Source organism: Macaca nemestrina, chromosome 17 (genome assembly GCF_043159975.1).
Source record: "Macaca nemestrina isolate mMacNem1 chromosome 17, mMacNem.hap1, whole genome shotgun sequence".
Taxonomy (NCBI): Eukaryota; Metazoa; Chordata; class Mammalia; order Primates; family Cercopithecidae; genus Macaca; species Macaca nemestrina.
In genome coordinates, this window is record NC_092141.1 from 65930435 (window position 1) to 65949125 (window position 18691).

General features: G+C 46.3%; 1 protein-coding gene across 12 annotated transcripts in view; it reads right to left on the minus strand.

Annotated features, from left to right (window-relative positions):
- Window positions 1-17314, minus strand: part of LOC105472413 (signal transducer and activator of transcription 3) — an 86938-nt gene extending 69624 nt beyond the window's left edge. For 4 of the 12 annotated variants that reach the window (XM_071083159.1, XM_071083161.1, XM_071083158.1 and 1 more), the window contains exon 1: window positions 17127-17313. The gene's annotated coding sequence lies outside the window, so the exon portion shown is untranslated. Of the gene's footprint in view, window positions 1-17126 lie in introns of all 12 variants that reach the window. The other 8 variants (XM_071083167.1, XM_071083165.1, XM_071083166.1 and 5 more) reach the window with 3 other exon arrangements.
- Between the last annotated feature and the right edge of the window lie 1377 nt (window positions 17315-18691).

Genomic DNA, 18691 nt, shown 5'->3' on the forward strand with positions numbered 1-18691 from the left:
CTCCTGCCTCAGCCTCTCAAAGGGCTGGGATTACCGGTGTGAGCCACAGTGCCTGGCCAAAAATGAGAACTTTTAAAAATATTCATCAATTCATTAAAAATATAAACTTACTGCATACTAACATAAATAACATTTTTATGAAAGGTAACTATTTTTGGCCGGGCACGGTGGCTCACGCCTGTAATCCCTGTTACTTAGGAGGCTGAGGCAGGAGACTCACTTGAACCCGGGAGGTGGAGGATGCCCTGAGGTCGCGCCACTGCACTCCAGCCTGGGCAACAGAGCGAGACTCCGTCTCAAAAAAAAGAAAAAAAGAAGAAGAAAGGTTAATTTTTCATACTCAGGAGGCTGAGGCAGGAGAATCACTTGAACCTGGGAGGCAGAGATTGCAGGGAGTTGAGATCGCAATACTGAACTCCAGCATGGGCAACAGAGAGATTCTGTCTTCAAAAGAAAAAGTAACTCTTTTTCAAAACAAAAAACAGTTAGTGGAAAGAGTAGCATTGTTCAAAATTTAGGAAATCTCTCAAATGTCTGGCTTAATAGAAAACAGCTGGATTCTCGTAACTGTTTTTGCATTCAATCTGTTGTAATATGTTGCTTTGGTTGAATACATGAGGAAAATTTGACTTCACATAGATGCACTAGTTGAAAAATGGAGGAATCTTTTTTTTTTTTTTTTTTTTTTGAGACAGAATCTCACTCTGTCACCAAGGCTGGAGTGCAGCAGCATGATTTTGGCTCACTGCAGCCTCAACTTCCCAGGCTCAGGTGATCCTCCTACCTAGCCTCCTAGGTAGCTGGGACTACAGGTGAGCACCACCACACCCGGCTAATTTTTTGTGTTTTTTGTAGAGATGGGGTTTCGCCATGTCGCCCAGGTTGGTATCAAACTCCTGGGCTCAAGCACTCGGCCCGCTTCAGCCTCCCAAAGTGCTGGGATTACATGCATGATTCTGTAATATCATGCACCGGTCATGTGGAAAACACTGTTTCAGAGATATGCAGACCTCCCAAATGTTGGTGCATTTCATTATACACTATATTTGTCAACATCAAAAACTATATTCATTAATATAATAAAACTGTCAGACTCACAGTGGTGGATACAAGTTTTCTCAAATTCTGATTTTTACTCTAAAGCTCAAATTTTATCATTGGTAACAAATACTGTCAGTTGCTTTCCCTGAACAGACAACTTCCCTTCTTTCATTTTTGAGAAAATATCTGCCAATATCTCAGTTGTTTTATCAGTCATTCTTTCTTTTTTTTTGAGACAGAGTCTCACTCTGTCGCCTAGGCTGGAGTGCAGTGGCATGATCTTGGCTCACTGCAACCTCCACCTCCCAGGTTCCAGCAATTCCCCTGCCTCAGTCTCCTGAGTAGCTGGGATTACAGGGACTAGTCGCCACACCCGGCTAATTTTTGTATTTTAGTAGAGATGGGGTTTCACCATGTTGGCCAGGCTGGTCTTGAACTCCTGACCTGGTGATCCGCCTGCCTCGGCCTCCCAAAATGCTGGGATTACAGGCGTGAGCCACCACACCCAGTCTCATTCTTTCTTTTTTTTTTTTTTTTGAGACGGAGTCTCGCTCTGCCGCCCAGGCTGGAGTGCAGTGGCCGGATCTCAACTCACTGCAAGCTCCGCCTCCCGGGTTTACGCCATTCTCCGGCCTCAGCCTCCCGAGTAGCTGGGACTACAGGCACCCGCCACCACGCCCGGCTAGTTTTTTTTTGTATTTTTAGTAGAGACGGGGGTTTCACTGTGTTAGCCAGGATGGTCTCGATCTCCTGACCTCGTGATCCGCCCGTCTCGGCCTCCCAAAGTGCTGGGATTACAGGCTTGAGCCACCACGCCCGGCCTAATTCTTTCAAGAAAGAATGGTGTTTCATGGAAAAAGCATCCAATATGACATCACAACTTAGTTCACACACGCTTTTCCTTACCACTGTGATACTTCTCATTACAGAATATCAGGGAGTCCTCAAGGGTGGAGAATCATGAAATTAACATTGTTTACTGTTTCATCATGGACAATCCTAAGTGAAATCAGTGTTATTTGATTTACTGGCAGCAGTCAAAAACACAAATAACTATATTATGAAAATAGTTTTGATCTAGGACCCCCAGGAGTCTATGGACTACACTGAAAATTGCTGCTATAGGCTGGGCCGAGTGGCTCACCCCTGTAATCCCAGCAAGGAGGCCAAGGAGGGAAGATTGCATGAGGCCTGGTATTTGATACCAGCCTGGCCAATATGGCAAGACTCCATATCAAAGGAAGGAAGGAAGGGAGAGAGAGGGAGGGAGGGTGGGAGGAAACACTGTTGCTATAGACAACTCAAATAGAAGCACCAATAAGCAACCCATCCATGAGAACAATATCAAAAAACAAATATCCCTCCTCCACTTGCCAAAGGAGCAATGGAGTTTAGCAAAAGTTTTTTGTGTCTTGGTAATGCAGTAATTGAGATTCATGGGCCTGGTCCTGGCATTAAAGGTATATGTATCTATGTTTGCATGTATACATACAAAGCAACTCTGAAAAAATAAATAATAGGTAACCAGCTGTCCTTGGGAAAGGGGGTTCATATCAATAAAGTGAGCTTTAAAAAAATTGGGGATTTGGCTGGGCACGGTGGCTCACACCTATAATCCCAGCACTTTGGGAGGCCGAGGTGGGTGGATCACGAGGTCAAGAGATCGAGACCACCCTGGCCAACATGGTGAAACCCCATCTCTACCAAAAATACAAAAATTAGCTGTGCGTGGTGGCACACGTCTGTAGTCCCAGCTACTCAGGAGGTTGAGGCAGGAGAATCACTTGAAACGGGAGGCGGTAGTTGTAGTGAGTGGAGATCACGCTGTTGCACTCCAACCTGGCAACAGAGCAAGACTCCATCTCAAAAAAAAAAAAAACCCGGCCGGGCGCGGTGGCTCGCTCACACCTGTAATTCCAGCACTTTGGGAGGCCAAGTTGGGCGGATCACAAGGTCAGGAGGTGGAGACCATCCTGGCTAACACAGTGAAACCCCGCCTCTACTAAAAATACAACAAATTAGCCGGGCGTTGTGATGGGCGCCTGTAGTCCCAGCTACTCGGGAGGCTGAGGCAGGAGAATGGCATGAACTCAGGAGGCCGAGCTTGCAGTGAGACTCTGTCTCAAAAAAAAAAAAAAAAAATGGGGGGGTTTCTGGATTTGTGGGGGGTACAATTCCTGCCTGTCCAAGTGACAGATTCATTTAATTGTCCCCAGGTTACTGTTTAAGTGCAATGGGGTAAAACATGCACTCTGTTAACTAAAAAGCCACATTTCCAAATAGTATACACATTATGATTAAAACATTAAAAATATACGTGTACAGATTTATTCATATAAGCGCAAAAACAAATGTCAGAATATTCACTGCAACAATGTTTCTGTCTTTGGAACCTGACTTAAAATAAGGTTCCTGTTGGCTTCTTCCTGAGACACAGCCAACTCTTAATTTGCCACCCAGGCAAATCATCTATGCCTATCATTAGGAAATCAAATTTATGATACCCATAGCCTAGAATACTACTATGTAGTTTTTTGGGTGTTTTTTTTTTAGACAGAATCTTGCTCTGTCGCCCAGGCTGGAGTGCAGTGGTATGATCTCAGCTCAATGCAACCTCCGCCTCCAGGGTTCAAGTGATTCTTCCACCTCAGCCTCCTGAGTAGCTGGGATCACAGGCACACACTACCATGCCTGGCTAATTTTATTATGTAGACTTTTTAAACATGAGGTATATATACATGTATTCGCATTAAGTATTCTCTAAGATAAAGTGACAAAAAGCAAAATACAGTTTGGTGTATTTGCTGCTATCTATGGAAGGAAGAAAACACCCAGAGAATAACATGTTTGCATGCATACACATGAAGTAACTCAGGAAAAATAAATAGTAGGTAACTAGCTGCCCCTGGGAAAGAGTTCCAAGGATAAGGTGCAGACTAATTTTCCACTTACTACACATCTTTTGTACTGATTCATTTGAAAATGTACTCTAAAATATTGGTATTACAATAAACAAAACTGGAGTCTAGAACTGAATGACAAAACTGATACATTCTTACTACAAATCTGTGGCTAAGATTAGCATTAATCTTTCCTAGGCAAAGGGGAAAAAGTTTAACCCAAAGACTGTATGGATCTTCTCTACCCTCCGTCTCCAGTCTCATTCCCATTACTCAGAAAATATTCTCACTGGGTATAGAGGTATGTACTCCCATTGGAAAACTTAGGGTAACCATCCATGGAATCTATGGGGCACTGCTGACCTGGGATATTTCTACAGAAACAGGAATTTTTTTTTTTTTTTTTTTTTTTTTTTTTTTTTTTTTTGAGACGGAGTCTCGCTCTGTCGCCCAGGCTGGAGTGCAGTGGCGCGATCTCGGCTCACTGCAAGCTCCGCCTCCCGGGTTCACGCCATTCTCCTGCCTCAGCCTCCCGAATAGCTGGGACTACAGGCGCCTGCCACCTCGCCCGGCTAAGTTTTTGTATTTTTAGTAGAGACGGGGTTTCACTGTGTTAGCCAGGATGGTCTCGATCTCCTGACCTCGTGATCCGCCCGTCTCGGCCTCCCAAAGTGCTGGGATTACAGGCTTGATTTTTTTTTTTTTTTTGAGATGGAGTCTTGCTCTGTAGCCCACGCTGGAGTGCAATAGCGCGATTTTAGCTCACTGCCAAGCTCCACCTCCTGGGTTCACACCATTCTCCTGCCTCGGCCTCCCAAGTAGCTGGGACTACAGGTGCCTGCCACCACGCCCAGCTAATTTATTGTATTTTTAGTAGAGACAGGGTTTCACCGTGTTAGCCAGGATGGTCTCCATCTCCTGACCTCGTGATCCGCCTGCCTTGGCCTCACAAAGTGCTGGGATTACAGGCGTGAGCCACCATGCCTGCACAATAAACTTTCTTTTTTAGAGCAGTTTTAGGTTCACAGCAAAATTGAGTAGAAAGTACAGAGATTCCCATACACCTCCTGTACCCATCACACACACAACCTCCCCTACTGTCAAAATCCTGCACCACATTTGAGAACCAGAAATTTCAGGTGGTTCTATGAACTAGGACTCTTCAATACCGTAATTATGACCCTCAAGTGTCTCATATGCCTCTAGCCACACGCAATCCACTCATTTATTCATTAGAACAGAAATGGAAAATAACACATGGGATTAAGAATGAGTATTAATTATTCCTTTTTTCTTTTTTTTTTTTTTTTTTTGAGACAGAGTTTCGCTCATTTCCCAGGCTGGAGTGCAATGGCACAATCTCGGCTCACTGCAACCTCCGCCTCCCGGGTTCAAGTGATTCTCCTGCCTTGGACTCCCAAGTAGCTGAGATTACAGGCACCCGCCACCACCCCTGGCTAATTTTTGTATTTTTAGTAGAAATGGGGTTTCACTAGCTTGGTCAGGCTGGTCTCGAACTCCTGACCTCAGGTGATCCACCCGCCTCAGCCTTCCAAAGTACTGGGATTACAGGCGTGAGCCACCGCACCCGGTGAGATTATTCTTAATCAATTGATTATTTCTGGCTCCAGAATGCTTCAATTATTCCACCTGCCCCTATGTATAAGCATTACGACCCTAATTATGCTTGTTTTAGTTTTTTGGTTGTTTGTTTGAGACGGAATCTCTGTTGCCCAGGCTGGAGTGCAGTGGCAAGATCTCGACTCACTGCAACCTCTGCCTCCCAGATTCAAGCGATTCTCGTGCTTTAGCCTCCAGAATAGCTGGGATTACAGGTACGTGTCACCACACCCAGCTAGTTTTTTGTATTTTCAGCAGAGACAGGATTTCACCATGTTGGCAAGGCTGGTCTTGAACTCCTGACCTCAAGTGATCCACACGCCTTGGCCTCCCAAAGTGCTGGGATTACAGGCGTGAGCCATCACTCCCAGCCTCCTAATTATGTTTTATTTTGGTTAATGTTTCAATAAATGTGCTTTCCCTAAATATACTGATGAAAAGAGGCCCAAATGCAAAACTGATTTGTCAAAGAAAGTCAGAGATGAAGTTTTATTATGTCTAAATCACAAGTAGAAAAAAAGTCAAAGGCCAACTATTTTAATGCTAACTCAATGCAACATTGCACTTTGTTTGGTTCATGGGAGAGACAATTACACAGCTAACACTGGGTTTGCAAGATTACATTGTGGGAGGAGAAGGGGAAAACAAGAAAAGTCTAATGCTTTTAGATTCTCTCAGAAAAAGTGTTTGCTAAAAAGCAAAACAAAATGAAGATGAGAAAAAAATGTGAAAAACATGCATTTTAGGAAGCTTTCACTGAAGCAGGTGCTCAAGTTCACACTCAAATCTTCCAACTCTCATAATAAGAATGAGAGGTCAGAATACCACAAACTAATCACATCAGTCAAACAAAGCGGGAAACAGGTGGCTGACACCAGATTGGGCAGGGTTTTCCTAAATTGGGTTTACCTTCGCTAATCCAAATCAGTTTTCAGAAATGGCTTCTACAAAAACTACCCAAACATCCCCCTAATAATTTGCACTCCTCCTCCACAGTAGGGAAGCCAAGCCGTTTATTTCCCAGAAGGTTTACTTTCTCTTTCAAGCTCTGCTGGCTTCTTCCTGCCCCGCCGCATACAGCCAGGACAAAAGAAAAGCACTGCCTTTTCTTTCCTGCCTTCTCTAAAACTGGGGAGATAGGGTGAGAGAACCTGTTTCATGGACAAGCTGGGTGGTTCTTAACTGCAACACTATTCTGAATATAGATTAGTTTGCAAAGGAAAGTTACAGGACAGGAATATAAAGGTCTACCCCTCCAACTACCTCATACACACGTACATTTGCATGTACACACACACACAGATGTGAGGGCACATTTAATTCAGCTGAGTAATGTGCAGCAATCAGCTCCCAGCTTCATATCCGGCCACTTGGGATGCCTCCTCACTCCTACCTTCCTTACCTGACTCAAAATAAGGTTCCTCCTGTTGGCTTCTTCCTGAGACACAGCCAACTCTAATCATTCCTCTTCCCCTCATATCTTCAATACTACCTGCACTTTCTGTGCAGGAGCAATTCCTTGGGTGGTAATCCATTTTTAATGTGTTAAATATTACTTAAAATAAGTGAGAGGTAATCATGGACTATGGACGATACAGAGATTTATCAAAAGGGCATTTGTGTAAACAGGAAACACTTTGCCTTACCTATTCCTTTTATATGACAGCCTCAATTTCATCTAACAGAATGTAAATCCACCATCTCTATTCATTCAGTTTTTTTCCCATTAGGTTAATAATCTGCCAATTATTCTTTCTCTCCTTTGGGTCATTAGTGGCTGCCATGGATCATAATTTGCCTGACTTTGTAATATCTAACAGATATTACAATTTTATTTTAGTTTTTGATATGACAGTTTTTTGTTTTTCGTTTTCTGTTTTTGACACAGAACCTCGCTGTGTCGCCCAGGTTGGAGTGCAGTGGTGTGATCTCAGCTCACTGCAACCCCCATCTGCTGGGTTCAAAAGCGATTCTCCTGTCTCAGCCTCCCGAGTGACTGGGACTACAGGCGTCTGCCACCACAACCGACTAAATTTTATATTTTTAGTAGAGACGGGGTCTCACTATGTTGGGCAGGCTGGTCTTGAACTCCTGACCTCAGGTGATCCACCCACCTCGGCCTCCCAAAGAGCTGGAATTACAGGCATGAGCCACTGTGCCCAGTCTCCTAATTATGTTTTATTCCACCTGCCCCTATGTATCAGCATTACCACCCTAATTATGCTTTTTGTTTTTTGTTTTGAGACAGAGTCTCACTCTGTTACCCAGGCTGGAGTGCAGTGGCATGATCTCGGCTCACTGCAACCTCTGCCTCCCAGGTTCAAGCGATTATCCTACCTCAGTCTCCCGAGTAGCTGGGATTACAGGTGCCCACCACCATAACTGGCTAATTTTTATATTTCTTAGTAGAGACGGTGTCTCACTCTGTTGGGCAGGCTGGTCTTGAACTCCTGATATAAGGTGATCCACCCGCCTCAGGCTCCCAAAGTGCTGGGATTACAGGCATGAGCCACCGCACCCGGACTGATATTATAGTTTTTAATAAGAGTAATTCAGCCTGGGCAACATGACGAGATCCTGACTCAAAAAAATTAAAAAATTAGGCCGGGCACGGTGGCTCAAGCCTGTAATCCCAGCACTTTGGGAGGCCGAGACGGGCGGATCACGAGGTCAGGAGATCGAGACCAGCCTGGCTAACACGGTGAAACCCCCGTCTCTACTAAAAATACAAAAAACTAGCCGGGCGAGGTGGCGGGCGCCTGTAGTCCCAGCTATTTGGGAGGCTGAGGCAGGAGAATGGCGTAAACCTGGGAGGCAGAGCTTGTAGTGAGCTGAGATCCGGCCACTGCACTCCAGCCCGGGTGACAGAGCGAGACTCCGTCTCAAAAAAAAAAAAAAAAAAAAAAAAATTAAAAAATTAGGCTGGGCGTGGTGGCTCATGCCTGTAATCCCAGCACTTTGGGAGGCGGAGGCAGGTCAGGAGATGGAGACCATCCTGGCTAACATGGTGAAACCCATATCTACTAAAAATACAAAAAAAATTAGCCAAGCATGGTGGTGGGCGCCTGTAGTCCCAGCTACTCGGGAGGCTGAGGCAGGAGAATGGCATGAACCCGAGAGGCAGGGCTTGCAGTGAGTGAGATCACGCCACTGCACTCCAGCCTGGGCGACAGAGCGAGACTCCGTCTCAAAATAAATAAATAAATAAAAATTTAAAAATTAGCTGAGGGTGGTAGCACACGCCTGTATCCCCAGCTACCCCGGAGGCTGAGGCAGAAAGATCACTTGAGCCTGGGAGGTCAAGGCTGCAATGAGCTGTGATCTCGCCACTGCACTCCAGCCGAGATGACAGAGTGACATCCTGTCTCAAAAAATAAATAGTAATAATAGTAACTATTAGCACTTGAACGTTACCTATCTGCCCGGCACTATGCAAAGTACTTGATATGCATCATCTTGCTTCATCCTCTCAAGTACTCTACAAGTGAACCTCCTTTCCACAATTGTGGATAGAGAAACTGAAACCCAGAGAAGTGAAAGCAATAGGCCCAAGGTCTAAGAGAAGGCAGAGCTGGGATTAAAGCCCAAGAGGTCTGACCTGATGGTCTACTCTTTTAACTGCTGTGGTAATTCTGGACCATGAAACCCTCAAACATAACAACCAAGTGTTTCAAAACTACAATAGCAATCACCTTAGGAAGACTAAAAATATAAGTTATTTGGCTGATGCAGTTAAAAATTCAAAGGTCAGGTAAAAGGTCAGTGATGAGCAAGGTCATTTATTCTCAAGGCTGGGGGTAGCAGGAAGGAAAGCCAGATCATCCAAACATTATTGTCTTGTAGGGGCAGATTTACCTTCCTTAATATTCTTTTGCTGGGCTGTTAAAAGGAATTTGGAATAGATATGTCCAAGATAACCTGGTAAACAGAAAGGGCTGCAAAAAATCTGGAGAATAAAACCAAGCCAATTAACAGGATACATGTAAAACACACATTTTATATTTCTTCAAGTCTTTATTTTTTTATGATAGCATGTTATTACTTTTCAAAAAAGGACAAAATAACTTAATGATATTTAAACCCAATTATTAACAGAAAAGGGATAAGAACTGTGGTTCCTTGGCCTCCTTTCCCCCTTGGTTTGGTTCTCCTAAATTAAGAACTTCTACTTATAGCTCCCTAAACACACAAGGCTGTTTTTTTTGTTTTGTTTTGTTTTGTTTGAGATGGAGTCTCGCTCTGTCGCCCAGGCTGGAGTGCAGTGGCGTGATCTCGGCTCACTGCAAGCTCCGCCTCCCGGGTTCACGCCATTCTCAGCCTCCTGAGTAGCTGGGACTACAGGCGGGCCCGCGCCACGCCTGGCTAATTTTTTTGTATTTTTCAGTAGAGACGGGGTTTCACCGTGTTAGCCAGGATGGTCTCAATCTCCTGACCTCGTGATCCGCCTGCCTCAGCCTCCCAAAGTGCTGGGATTTCAGGCATGAGCCACCACGCCCGGCCGACACAAGGCTGTTTTAAGCCTCTGCACACTCATGTTCCTTCAGCCTTGAATGCAACTATTTATAACGCAACTTTGTGGAAAGAGTTCCTATTCATCCTACAAAACCCTATTCAGGTTTTCCCATCTGATAAAGCCCCTCAATAATGATGACTTTCTCTCACTCCTGAAGAGAATTAATTTCTTTTCTTGGATATTTAATAAGAACTTAAGATTTACAGAGCTCTTATGTGCCAGGCACTATGCTAAGCATTTTATCCACATTATCGTACTGAATCATCAACAGTACCTACAAGATGGCCGGGTGCGGTGGCTCAAGCCTGTCATCCCAGCACTTTGGGAGGCCGAGATGGGCGGATCACGAGGTCAGGAGACCGAGCCCATCCTGGCTAAAACGGTGAAACCCTGTCTCTACTTAAAAATACAAAAAACTAGGCCGGGCGCGGTGGCTCAAGCCTGTAATCCCAGCACTTTGGGAGGCCGAGGCGGGCGGATCACAAGGTCAGGAGATCGAGACCACAGTGAAACCCCGTCTCTACTAAAAATAAAAAAAATTAGCCGGGCGCGGTGGCGGGCGCCTGTAGTCCCAGCTACTCGGGAGGCTGAGGCAGGAGAATGGCGTAAACCCGGAAGGCAGAGCTTGCAGTGAGCTGAAATCCGGCCACTGCACTCCAGCCTGGGCGACAGAGCGAGACTCCGTCTCAAAAAAAAAAAAAAAAAGGCCGGGCGCGGTGGCTCAAGCCTGTAATCCCAGTACTTTCGGAGGCCGAGACGGGCGGATCACGAGGTCAGGAGATCGAGACCATCCTGGCTAACACGGTGAAACCCCGTCTCTACTAAAAAAAATACAAAAAACTAGCCGGGCGAGATGGCGGGCGCCTGTAGTCCCAGCTACTCGGGAGGCTGAGGCAGGAGAATGGCGTGAACCCGGGAGGCGGAGCTTGCAGTGAGCAGAGATCCGGCCACTGCACTCCAGCCTGAGCGACAGAGCGAGACTCTGTCTCCAAAAAAAAAAAAAAAAACAGTACCTACAAGATAAGTACTGTTATCATCCTCTTTTACAGATAAGAAAACAGAGGCTCAGGTTCTTACTAGGAAGTGGCAGATCCAGGATTCAGTCCCAGATCTGTTTGACTTCAGAGCCTGAGTCTTGAACCACTCACTGCCCTGTCATCTCCCCTGTCCTACTTCCATACTGGCACAAGACACACTTTGGTCCCTGCAACATCTCCAGTTTCATGAAAACGGACAATGTTTCATTATCCTTGGATCATGCCTGATGCAATACCTGACTCTCAATATGTTTGCTGATCTGAATTAAAGAGTTGCGGTAATCCTAATATGACAAATGAGAACTGACCACAATAGAAATTCATTCTTCCATATGTTATTCCCAGGCCTCATAACCTCTCCTTCCTCTGAAGACATGTAGCATTCAGTGTAGCACTGTCAGATAGAATGTCTCACTCTGTCGCCCAGGCTGGAGTGCAGTGGCAGGATCTCAGCTCACTGCAGCCTCCACCTCCCAGGTTCAAGCAATGCTCCTGGCTCAGCCTCCAGAGTAGCTGGGACTACAGGCGTGAGCCACCACACCTGGCTAATTTTTGTATTTTTAGTAGAGACGGGGTTTCACTATGTTGGCCAGGCTGGTCTCAAACTCCTGACCTCTAGTGATCCGCTCACCTCTGCCTCACAAAGTGCTGGGACTCCAGGCGTCAGCCACCATGCCCGGCCTGTTTTTGCTCTTTTTTTTTTTTTTTTTTAAAAGAAACAAAGTGGGCCGGGCGCGGTGGCTCAAGCCTGTAATCCCAGCACTTTGGGAGGCCGAGACGGGCGGATCACGAGGTCAGGAGATCGAGACCATCCTGGCTAACACGGTGAAACCCCGTCTCTACTAAAAATACAAGAAAATTAGCTGGGCGAGGTGGCGGGCGCCTGTAGTCCCAGCTACTCGGGAGGCTGAGGCAGGAGAATGGTGTGAACCCGGGGAGGCGGAGCTTGCAGTGAGCCGAGATCGCGCCACTGCACTCCAGCCTGGGGCACAGAGCAAGACTCCGTCTCAAAAAAAAAAAAAAAAAAGAAACAAAGTGATCTCGCTATGTTGCCCAGGCTGGTCTCGAACTCCTAGGCTCAAGCAATCCTCTTGCCTCGGCCTTCCAAAGTGCTGGGATTATAGGCATGAGCCACTGCTCCTGGCCTGATATGCTATCCCTTTTAAAAACTGGAGACACTAATCCCAGCACTTTGGGAGGCCGAAACAGGCGGATCAGGAGGTCAGGAGATCGTGACTATCCTGGCTAACGTGGTGAAACCCCGTCTCTACTAAAAAATACAAAAAAACTAGCCGGGCGAGGTGGTGGGCGCCTGTAGTCCCAGCTACTCGGGAGGCTGAGGCAGGAGAATGGCATAAACCCGGGAGGCAGAGCTTGCAGTGAGCTGAGATCCGGCCACTGCACTCCAGCCTGGACGACAGAGCGAGACTCCATCGCAAAAAAAAAAAAACAAAAAACTGGAGGCACCTCAAACAATTTACCACCAAAGGACCATGTGGCCATACTGACTAAAGTGCACTACACTTTACGCTTACATCTTGTAAGCCAAGGTGTCTAACAAAGAGTATATAACCACAATATTAATTCTTTCCACCATAATCAATAAGGTCTGGGCCAGCCCAGCAATGTCATCCTCCTGGATCTCACTGAGGCTGCTCCAGAACACCAGAAGTCCTTCAGGATTTGGGTATGTCCCTCAAGTACTCTTTCAGTGGTTTTTATAAATGACCCAAAAGTTATGGTGAAATTTTTAAATGCAAAATACATAAAATATGAGTGGCTTATGCCTGTAATCCCAGCACTTTGGGAGGCTGAGGATTGCTTGAGTCCAGGAGTTTGAGACCAGCTTGGGCAACATGGTGAAACCCCCTCTCCACTAAAAATTTAAAAACTAAGCCAGGCCTGGTGGCGTGGGCCTGTAATCCCAGCTACAATCAAAAATCCTCAAAAAACACTTCTGCACTTAAGCACACTATGCTTTTTTCACCCAAAGTACCAAATCAAATTAATCAGGACACTTACCTTTGTACAATGTCGGACTCCAGTTAATAACTTCCCTAGGGCAGAGGGCATATGCACTGATTTACTTTGTACAAATTAACTAGCATCAGGCAATCAGGTCTGTGCCTGACACATAGTAGGCACTCTATGATTAAAGATCAGTGCTTTGCCTCCAAAGTTTTAAAAGCTTCCCCTACAAAAGAACAGAACTGAAATTCCTTGGTCTTGCATTCAATGTCTTTTATAAGTAATCACTTCTCCCCTACTTACCCTCCTAGTCTACTGGGCTACCAGGAATCTTTTTTTTTTTTTTTTTGGAGCTAGGGTCTTACTCTGTAGCCCAGGCTAGAGTGTGGCAGCGGGATCACAGCTCACTGCAGCCTCAACCACCCGGGCTCGGGTGATCCTCCCACCTTAGTCTCACCAGTAGCTGGGACTATAGGCCCACGCCACCAGGCCTGGCTTATTTTTTTAATTTTTAGTGAAGAGGAGGTTTCACCATGTTGCCCAAGCTGGTCTCAAACTCCTGGGCTCAAGCAATCCTCCTGCCTCAGCCTCCCAAAGTGCTGGGATTACAGGCATAAACCACCACAAATTATTTACACCTATCAAATTCCACCCATTATTTGGGACCCAGTTGAAATCACTCCTTTGGCAAAAAGACTTTCTAGACAACTCCAGGCCTCATAACCTCTCCTTTCTCTGAGGACCTGCAGCATTCAGCAGTAGCACTGTCCAATAGAACATGCTATGATAACAGAAATGTTCTACATCTGTACTGTATATTCTTTTATGTAGAACAGCTACCTTGTTAGCGCAACAGTAAAGTCTCACCATCTCTTTGCTGACAAGATGTTACACTGGATGGTTAAAACATTTATCAACTCCCCGAGTAGACTGAAATTTCTGTGAACAAGATACAACTTATTCTTCATAGCAACTCTGACAACGTTGCAAAAGGTATATATTTGTTGGCCAGGCAAGGTGGCTCATGCCTGTAATCCCAGCACTTTGGGAGGCTGAGGTGGGCAGATCTCTTGAGGTCAGAAGTTTGAGACCAGCCTAGTCAACATAGTGAAACCCCATCTCTATTAAAAATACAAAAAGTAAGCTAGCTGGGCGTAGTGGCGGGCACCTGTAATCCCAGCTATTCAGGAGGCTGAGGTGCAAGAATCACTTGAACCTGGGAGAAGGAGGTTACAGCGAGCCAAGATCATACCACAGCACTCCAGCCTGGGTGACAGAGTGCAACTCCAACTCAAAAAAAAAAAAAAGTATATATTTATTGATTTGCACATCACCTAAGAAAACCATAAGCTAAAAAGGTGTCTGGAAAGTTGGTCACCACCTCTACGCCATCTCACATCTGAATGTCAAGAGACACGTAGAGGCAGGGTGGTTAAAGCAACTTTCTAGAGACAGAAATGACCACTGATCAAGCCACAATGCACTCTGGTTTAAATGACATTTAGGTCATGACTGTCCTTAATCTAAAATAAACCGCGATTAGTATTTCTTTTCATTAGTAAATAGCTGAATTCTGATGGTAAATTATGCTGACCAAAAACAGTTCCTCACTTCCCAAGTTAGACATAGCAATTAGGTAGAAAAATAATCTAAGCAAGCTCCATTTGTATTTCTTTTTTCACGTGTTTATTGAATATTTACCTCCCATAAAGTCTTTCAGCCTGTTGGTGGTATTTTACTGTTCAGATATATGTTAGAATTTCACTGATACTGGGTGCGGTGGCTCACACCTGTAATCCTAGCACTTCGGGAGACGGAGGCGGGCGGCTCACGAGGTCAGGAGTTCAAGACCAGCCTAGCCAATATGGTAAAACCCTAGTCTCTACTAAAAATACAAAAATTAGCCGGGCGTGGTGGTGCGCAACTGTAGTCCCAGCTACTTGGGAGGCTGAGGCAGGAGAATCACTTGAACCCAGGAGGCAGAGGTTACAGTGAGCCAAGATTGCGCCACTGCACTCCAGCCTAGGCAACAGAGCAAGACTCTGTCTCAAAAAAAAAAAAAAAAAGAATTTCACTGATACTTTTCACAAAATATACAGAAGGCGGCACAAATTCCACCACTATGGCACTCTGCCGCCTTGGGCAAGTGTCTTGATCCTTTGGCCTCAATTTTCTTATCTACAATATTAGAGTAATTGTTATGTGAACTACCTACCTCACAAGTCCTTTGTGGGTCAATTCATAACTGTGCTGTGGGTATTTCTTTTTCTTTCCTTTCTTCCTCCTTTCCTTTCCTTTCTTTCTTAGAGACGGGTTCTCATTATGTTGCCTAGACTAGACTCTAGACCCAATTCCTGGCCTCTCACCATGTTGCCCAGACCAGACTCAACTCCTGGACTCAAGGAATCCTCCGGCCTCAGCTTTCAAGTAACTGGGATCAGAGGTGTGCACCACCATGCCTGGCACTGTGGATATTTTTAAGTGATTATTCTTCCCAAATGAACTACATAAAAAACAAAAGATTCATGAATTTACTAATGGTTCTTTGTGATGGATGTGCTAATACAGAGACTAAAATCAAGGCTCCAACCTCTAAAACATTTTTTGTTTTTAAATTCCAGACTTGTTTCCCCATCCCACTGTGCAAACTGAACAAAAACTGGGCTCGCACTCCCGTCTGGAACATGTAATAAGGAAATAAATGTGCTGACTCAGAGAACACAGACATATTTAATATAAAATAAAATAGAAAACTGGCTGAATCAAGTCATAGCACAGTCTAAATCCACATATAAAAGATTGAGATGATTTTCTGCTTTGCTTTATTCAAGCCCAATGCTTTATCAGCACAGCCAGCCAAAAATTTACAACCCATGCACAGACTACGTAAACCTTTAGTTGCACATACAGTAAGACCAGCAGGTACACACTATACACATTTTTAACAAAAAACAATGACTAACCACTGATTTTGTCACCACACTTACAACGACCTGATATGGCACAGGGTGATGTGTATCAAACATGGAAATACCAACTTGGGCGACGGTTTGAATCTTGTTAACTTCAGTGCAACCACACCCCCCTAAATGCAGGTAAACTTAGCACACATGGTTTTGTCAAGGCCAGCCTGTCTTTGTTTCCCTCTCCTCTGCATTTACCCAAGATCTTGGCTCTGAGACACAGAACTCCCACTCTCGATTGGTTCATTCCGTCCTATGCAATTAAGCAACACCACAATCCAGTAAACGCAATGGCTCAATTATTTATCTTCTGGCCGACTTTACCAGGTATTTGGAAAAGAACATTGCCAAGAGATTTATTTCTCTCTCTAGAGCTGGCTTGACGGGTTGACGGGGATTTTGTCTTTTTTTCCCCTCTTTTTTACATGGCGGGGGCGTGAGGGGAGCATAGTTTAACCTAGAAAAAGATGGGAGGGAATTTAGAAAGAGTACCGGTCTGTCAATTTCCCTACAGGAAACTTGATTCTTATGCAATAAAGCCTACCCGCGACCAGCCAGCCCGTGAGGCTGCAGGGGACAGACACACCTATTCCTGCCTCCAGAAGGGCACAGCTGGCTCCTGAAGGAGCGGGAACAGGGCAAGCGGAGGAAGTGGCTCAGAGGGAGCCGCCGGCCAGGCGGGGAGGAGGCGCTTTCCGACCCCCACCCGCGCCGGTGATCCCCGCCGGCGTGACAGTCGCTCCGGCGGCCGGAACGTCCCCAGGGCTCCAGGGAGCAGGAAATCGGGGGACTGTCCCTCACTCCTGCCGCCGCAGCCGAGTGCGCCCTCGCCCCACGGTGCCCCCTCGGGCGCGTTCTCACTGTTTCTCCGAAGAACGAAACTTCCCTCCAGCGCCCCGAGTCCCTTCCGGCTCCTGTCATCCCGAAGAGTCTTCCCTCAGGGCGACCCTCCGCGTCTCCTCATCTCTCCCCGCCCCACTGCAGCGTCCATCACAAAATCCCCAAGGTCCCAGAGGCCCCCAACCGCGGCGGCGCCCCCAGGTCCCCAGGCCTCCCCGACGGCCCCACCCTGCACCCCCTTCACCTGTTTCTCCAGCAGAGGCCGAGAGGCCGGGGCTGCGCGTGCGCCGGGGGCGGGCGACGGGGCTCCCTCAGGCCGGAGGGCTTATCCGAGCCGAGGGGGAGAGACAGCGCCGAGCCGGGGTGCCTGTCCAAGATCCGGTTGGGGCTTGTTCCCTCGGCTGCTACGTCGGAACCCCCGGCTCCCCCTCCCGGTCTACGCCGCCGCAGCTCCGGAAACCGCTGAATTACAGCCCCTTCAGCCAATCCCCGCCCAGCCCCAGCCTGGCCGAGGCACGCCGTCATGCATAATTCATGAACGGCCATTTCGCTCGGCCACCCAGAGGTCCCAGTGCGTGTGCGGTACCGACAAAGCCCCGCCCACTGACCAATGAAGAGAGCAGCTAGGAGAAAGGGCGGAGCCAAGAGAAGACTGATACGCCCCTGTGCTGGCTGTTCCGACAGTTCGGTGCTCCTCCCTCCGCCACAGCGAGGGAAGAGCCGAGGACTTGGGCACAGAAGCCCGGGGGGAGGGAGGGAAGATGACCGGAATGTCCTGCTGAAAACTCAGCTGAGTTCCTGGCAGTGCGTGACGTCAAGGCACTTTAAATGCCCCTGATACAGCTCCCTCCTGTCCGCTCTCCCTTTTCCCGGCCCTTGGCACCACGTGGTGGCGAGATTGAGAGCCTCTTACCACGTGGGAATCAGCCAGTTAGACAGTCCCCAGGTATCTCCAGATCCTCTGGGGACCCAACACCTGAATTGGGTTCTGGGGACAACAAAAAGAACATAAGTGACTCCGCCTGCTTTGAACTTCAGTTTCTGCGTGAGCAGGGACACACACACCCGGAAACATGACGTGGAAATAGAGTAAATACTAGAGTGCGTGGGGAGAAATAGTAGATTTAACCCCGTCCTCCGTTCCATCACTTCAAGCATCAAACTCCGACCAGCTAGCCCATTGGCCGGTACAGGCGAATGCAGAAGACGGTGTATACGAAAGTTGATACGTGTAGGGCTTGACATTTTTATGCGTCTGAATTGAAATACATGAAATGTTCCGCCTTTTTCGTTTCCACCTTGCCTACTTGGTATGCAAGTTTTGCTGAATTGAAGCCAGTGGTTCATAGGAAATGTAGACATTTTGCCTTTCATAATAGAGAATGAACTTTGCATAATGGAGTGATTTCTGTGTATGTGCTGATACTATCAGGGTTTTTAATTTTTATTTTTTTAGGGTCTTTAAAAATATGTTATTAATATTTGTGTTTGTTTAATACGAACCGGTATAAAGACAAAAATCTATAAAGGACCCATTATCTCACTGCTCAGATAACCCCTGACATTTTTTTTTTCAATGAAACTAATACATGTTCCTGTTTAGAAAATGCAGACCGTTCAGAAAGGTAAAAATTTTTAAATGAAAATCTTTCCCTACCCCCATCATTCCTTCTCCCCAGGGATAGCTATTCTTATTAATTTGTAGTGAGAAAAATCAATGACTCTTAACCTTTGAAGGGAGTCACAGATCCTTCTGAGTGTTTGAAGGAGACTAGATTCTAGCCCCAGAAACAGCACAAGCTTTCACTC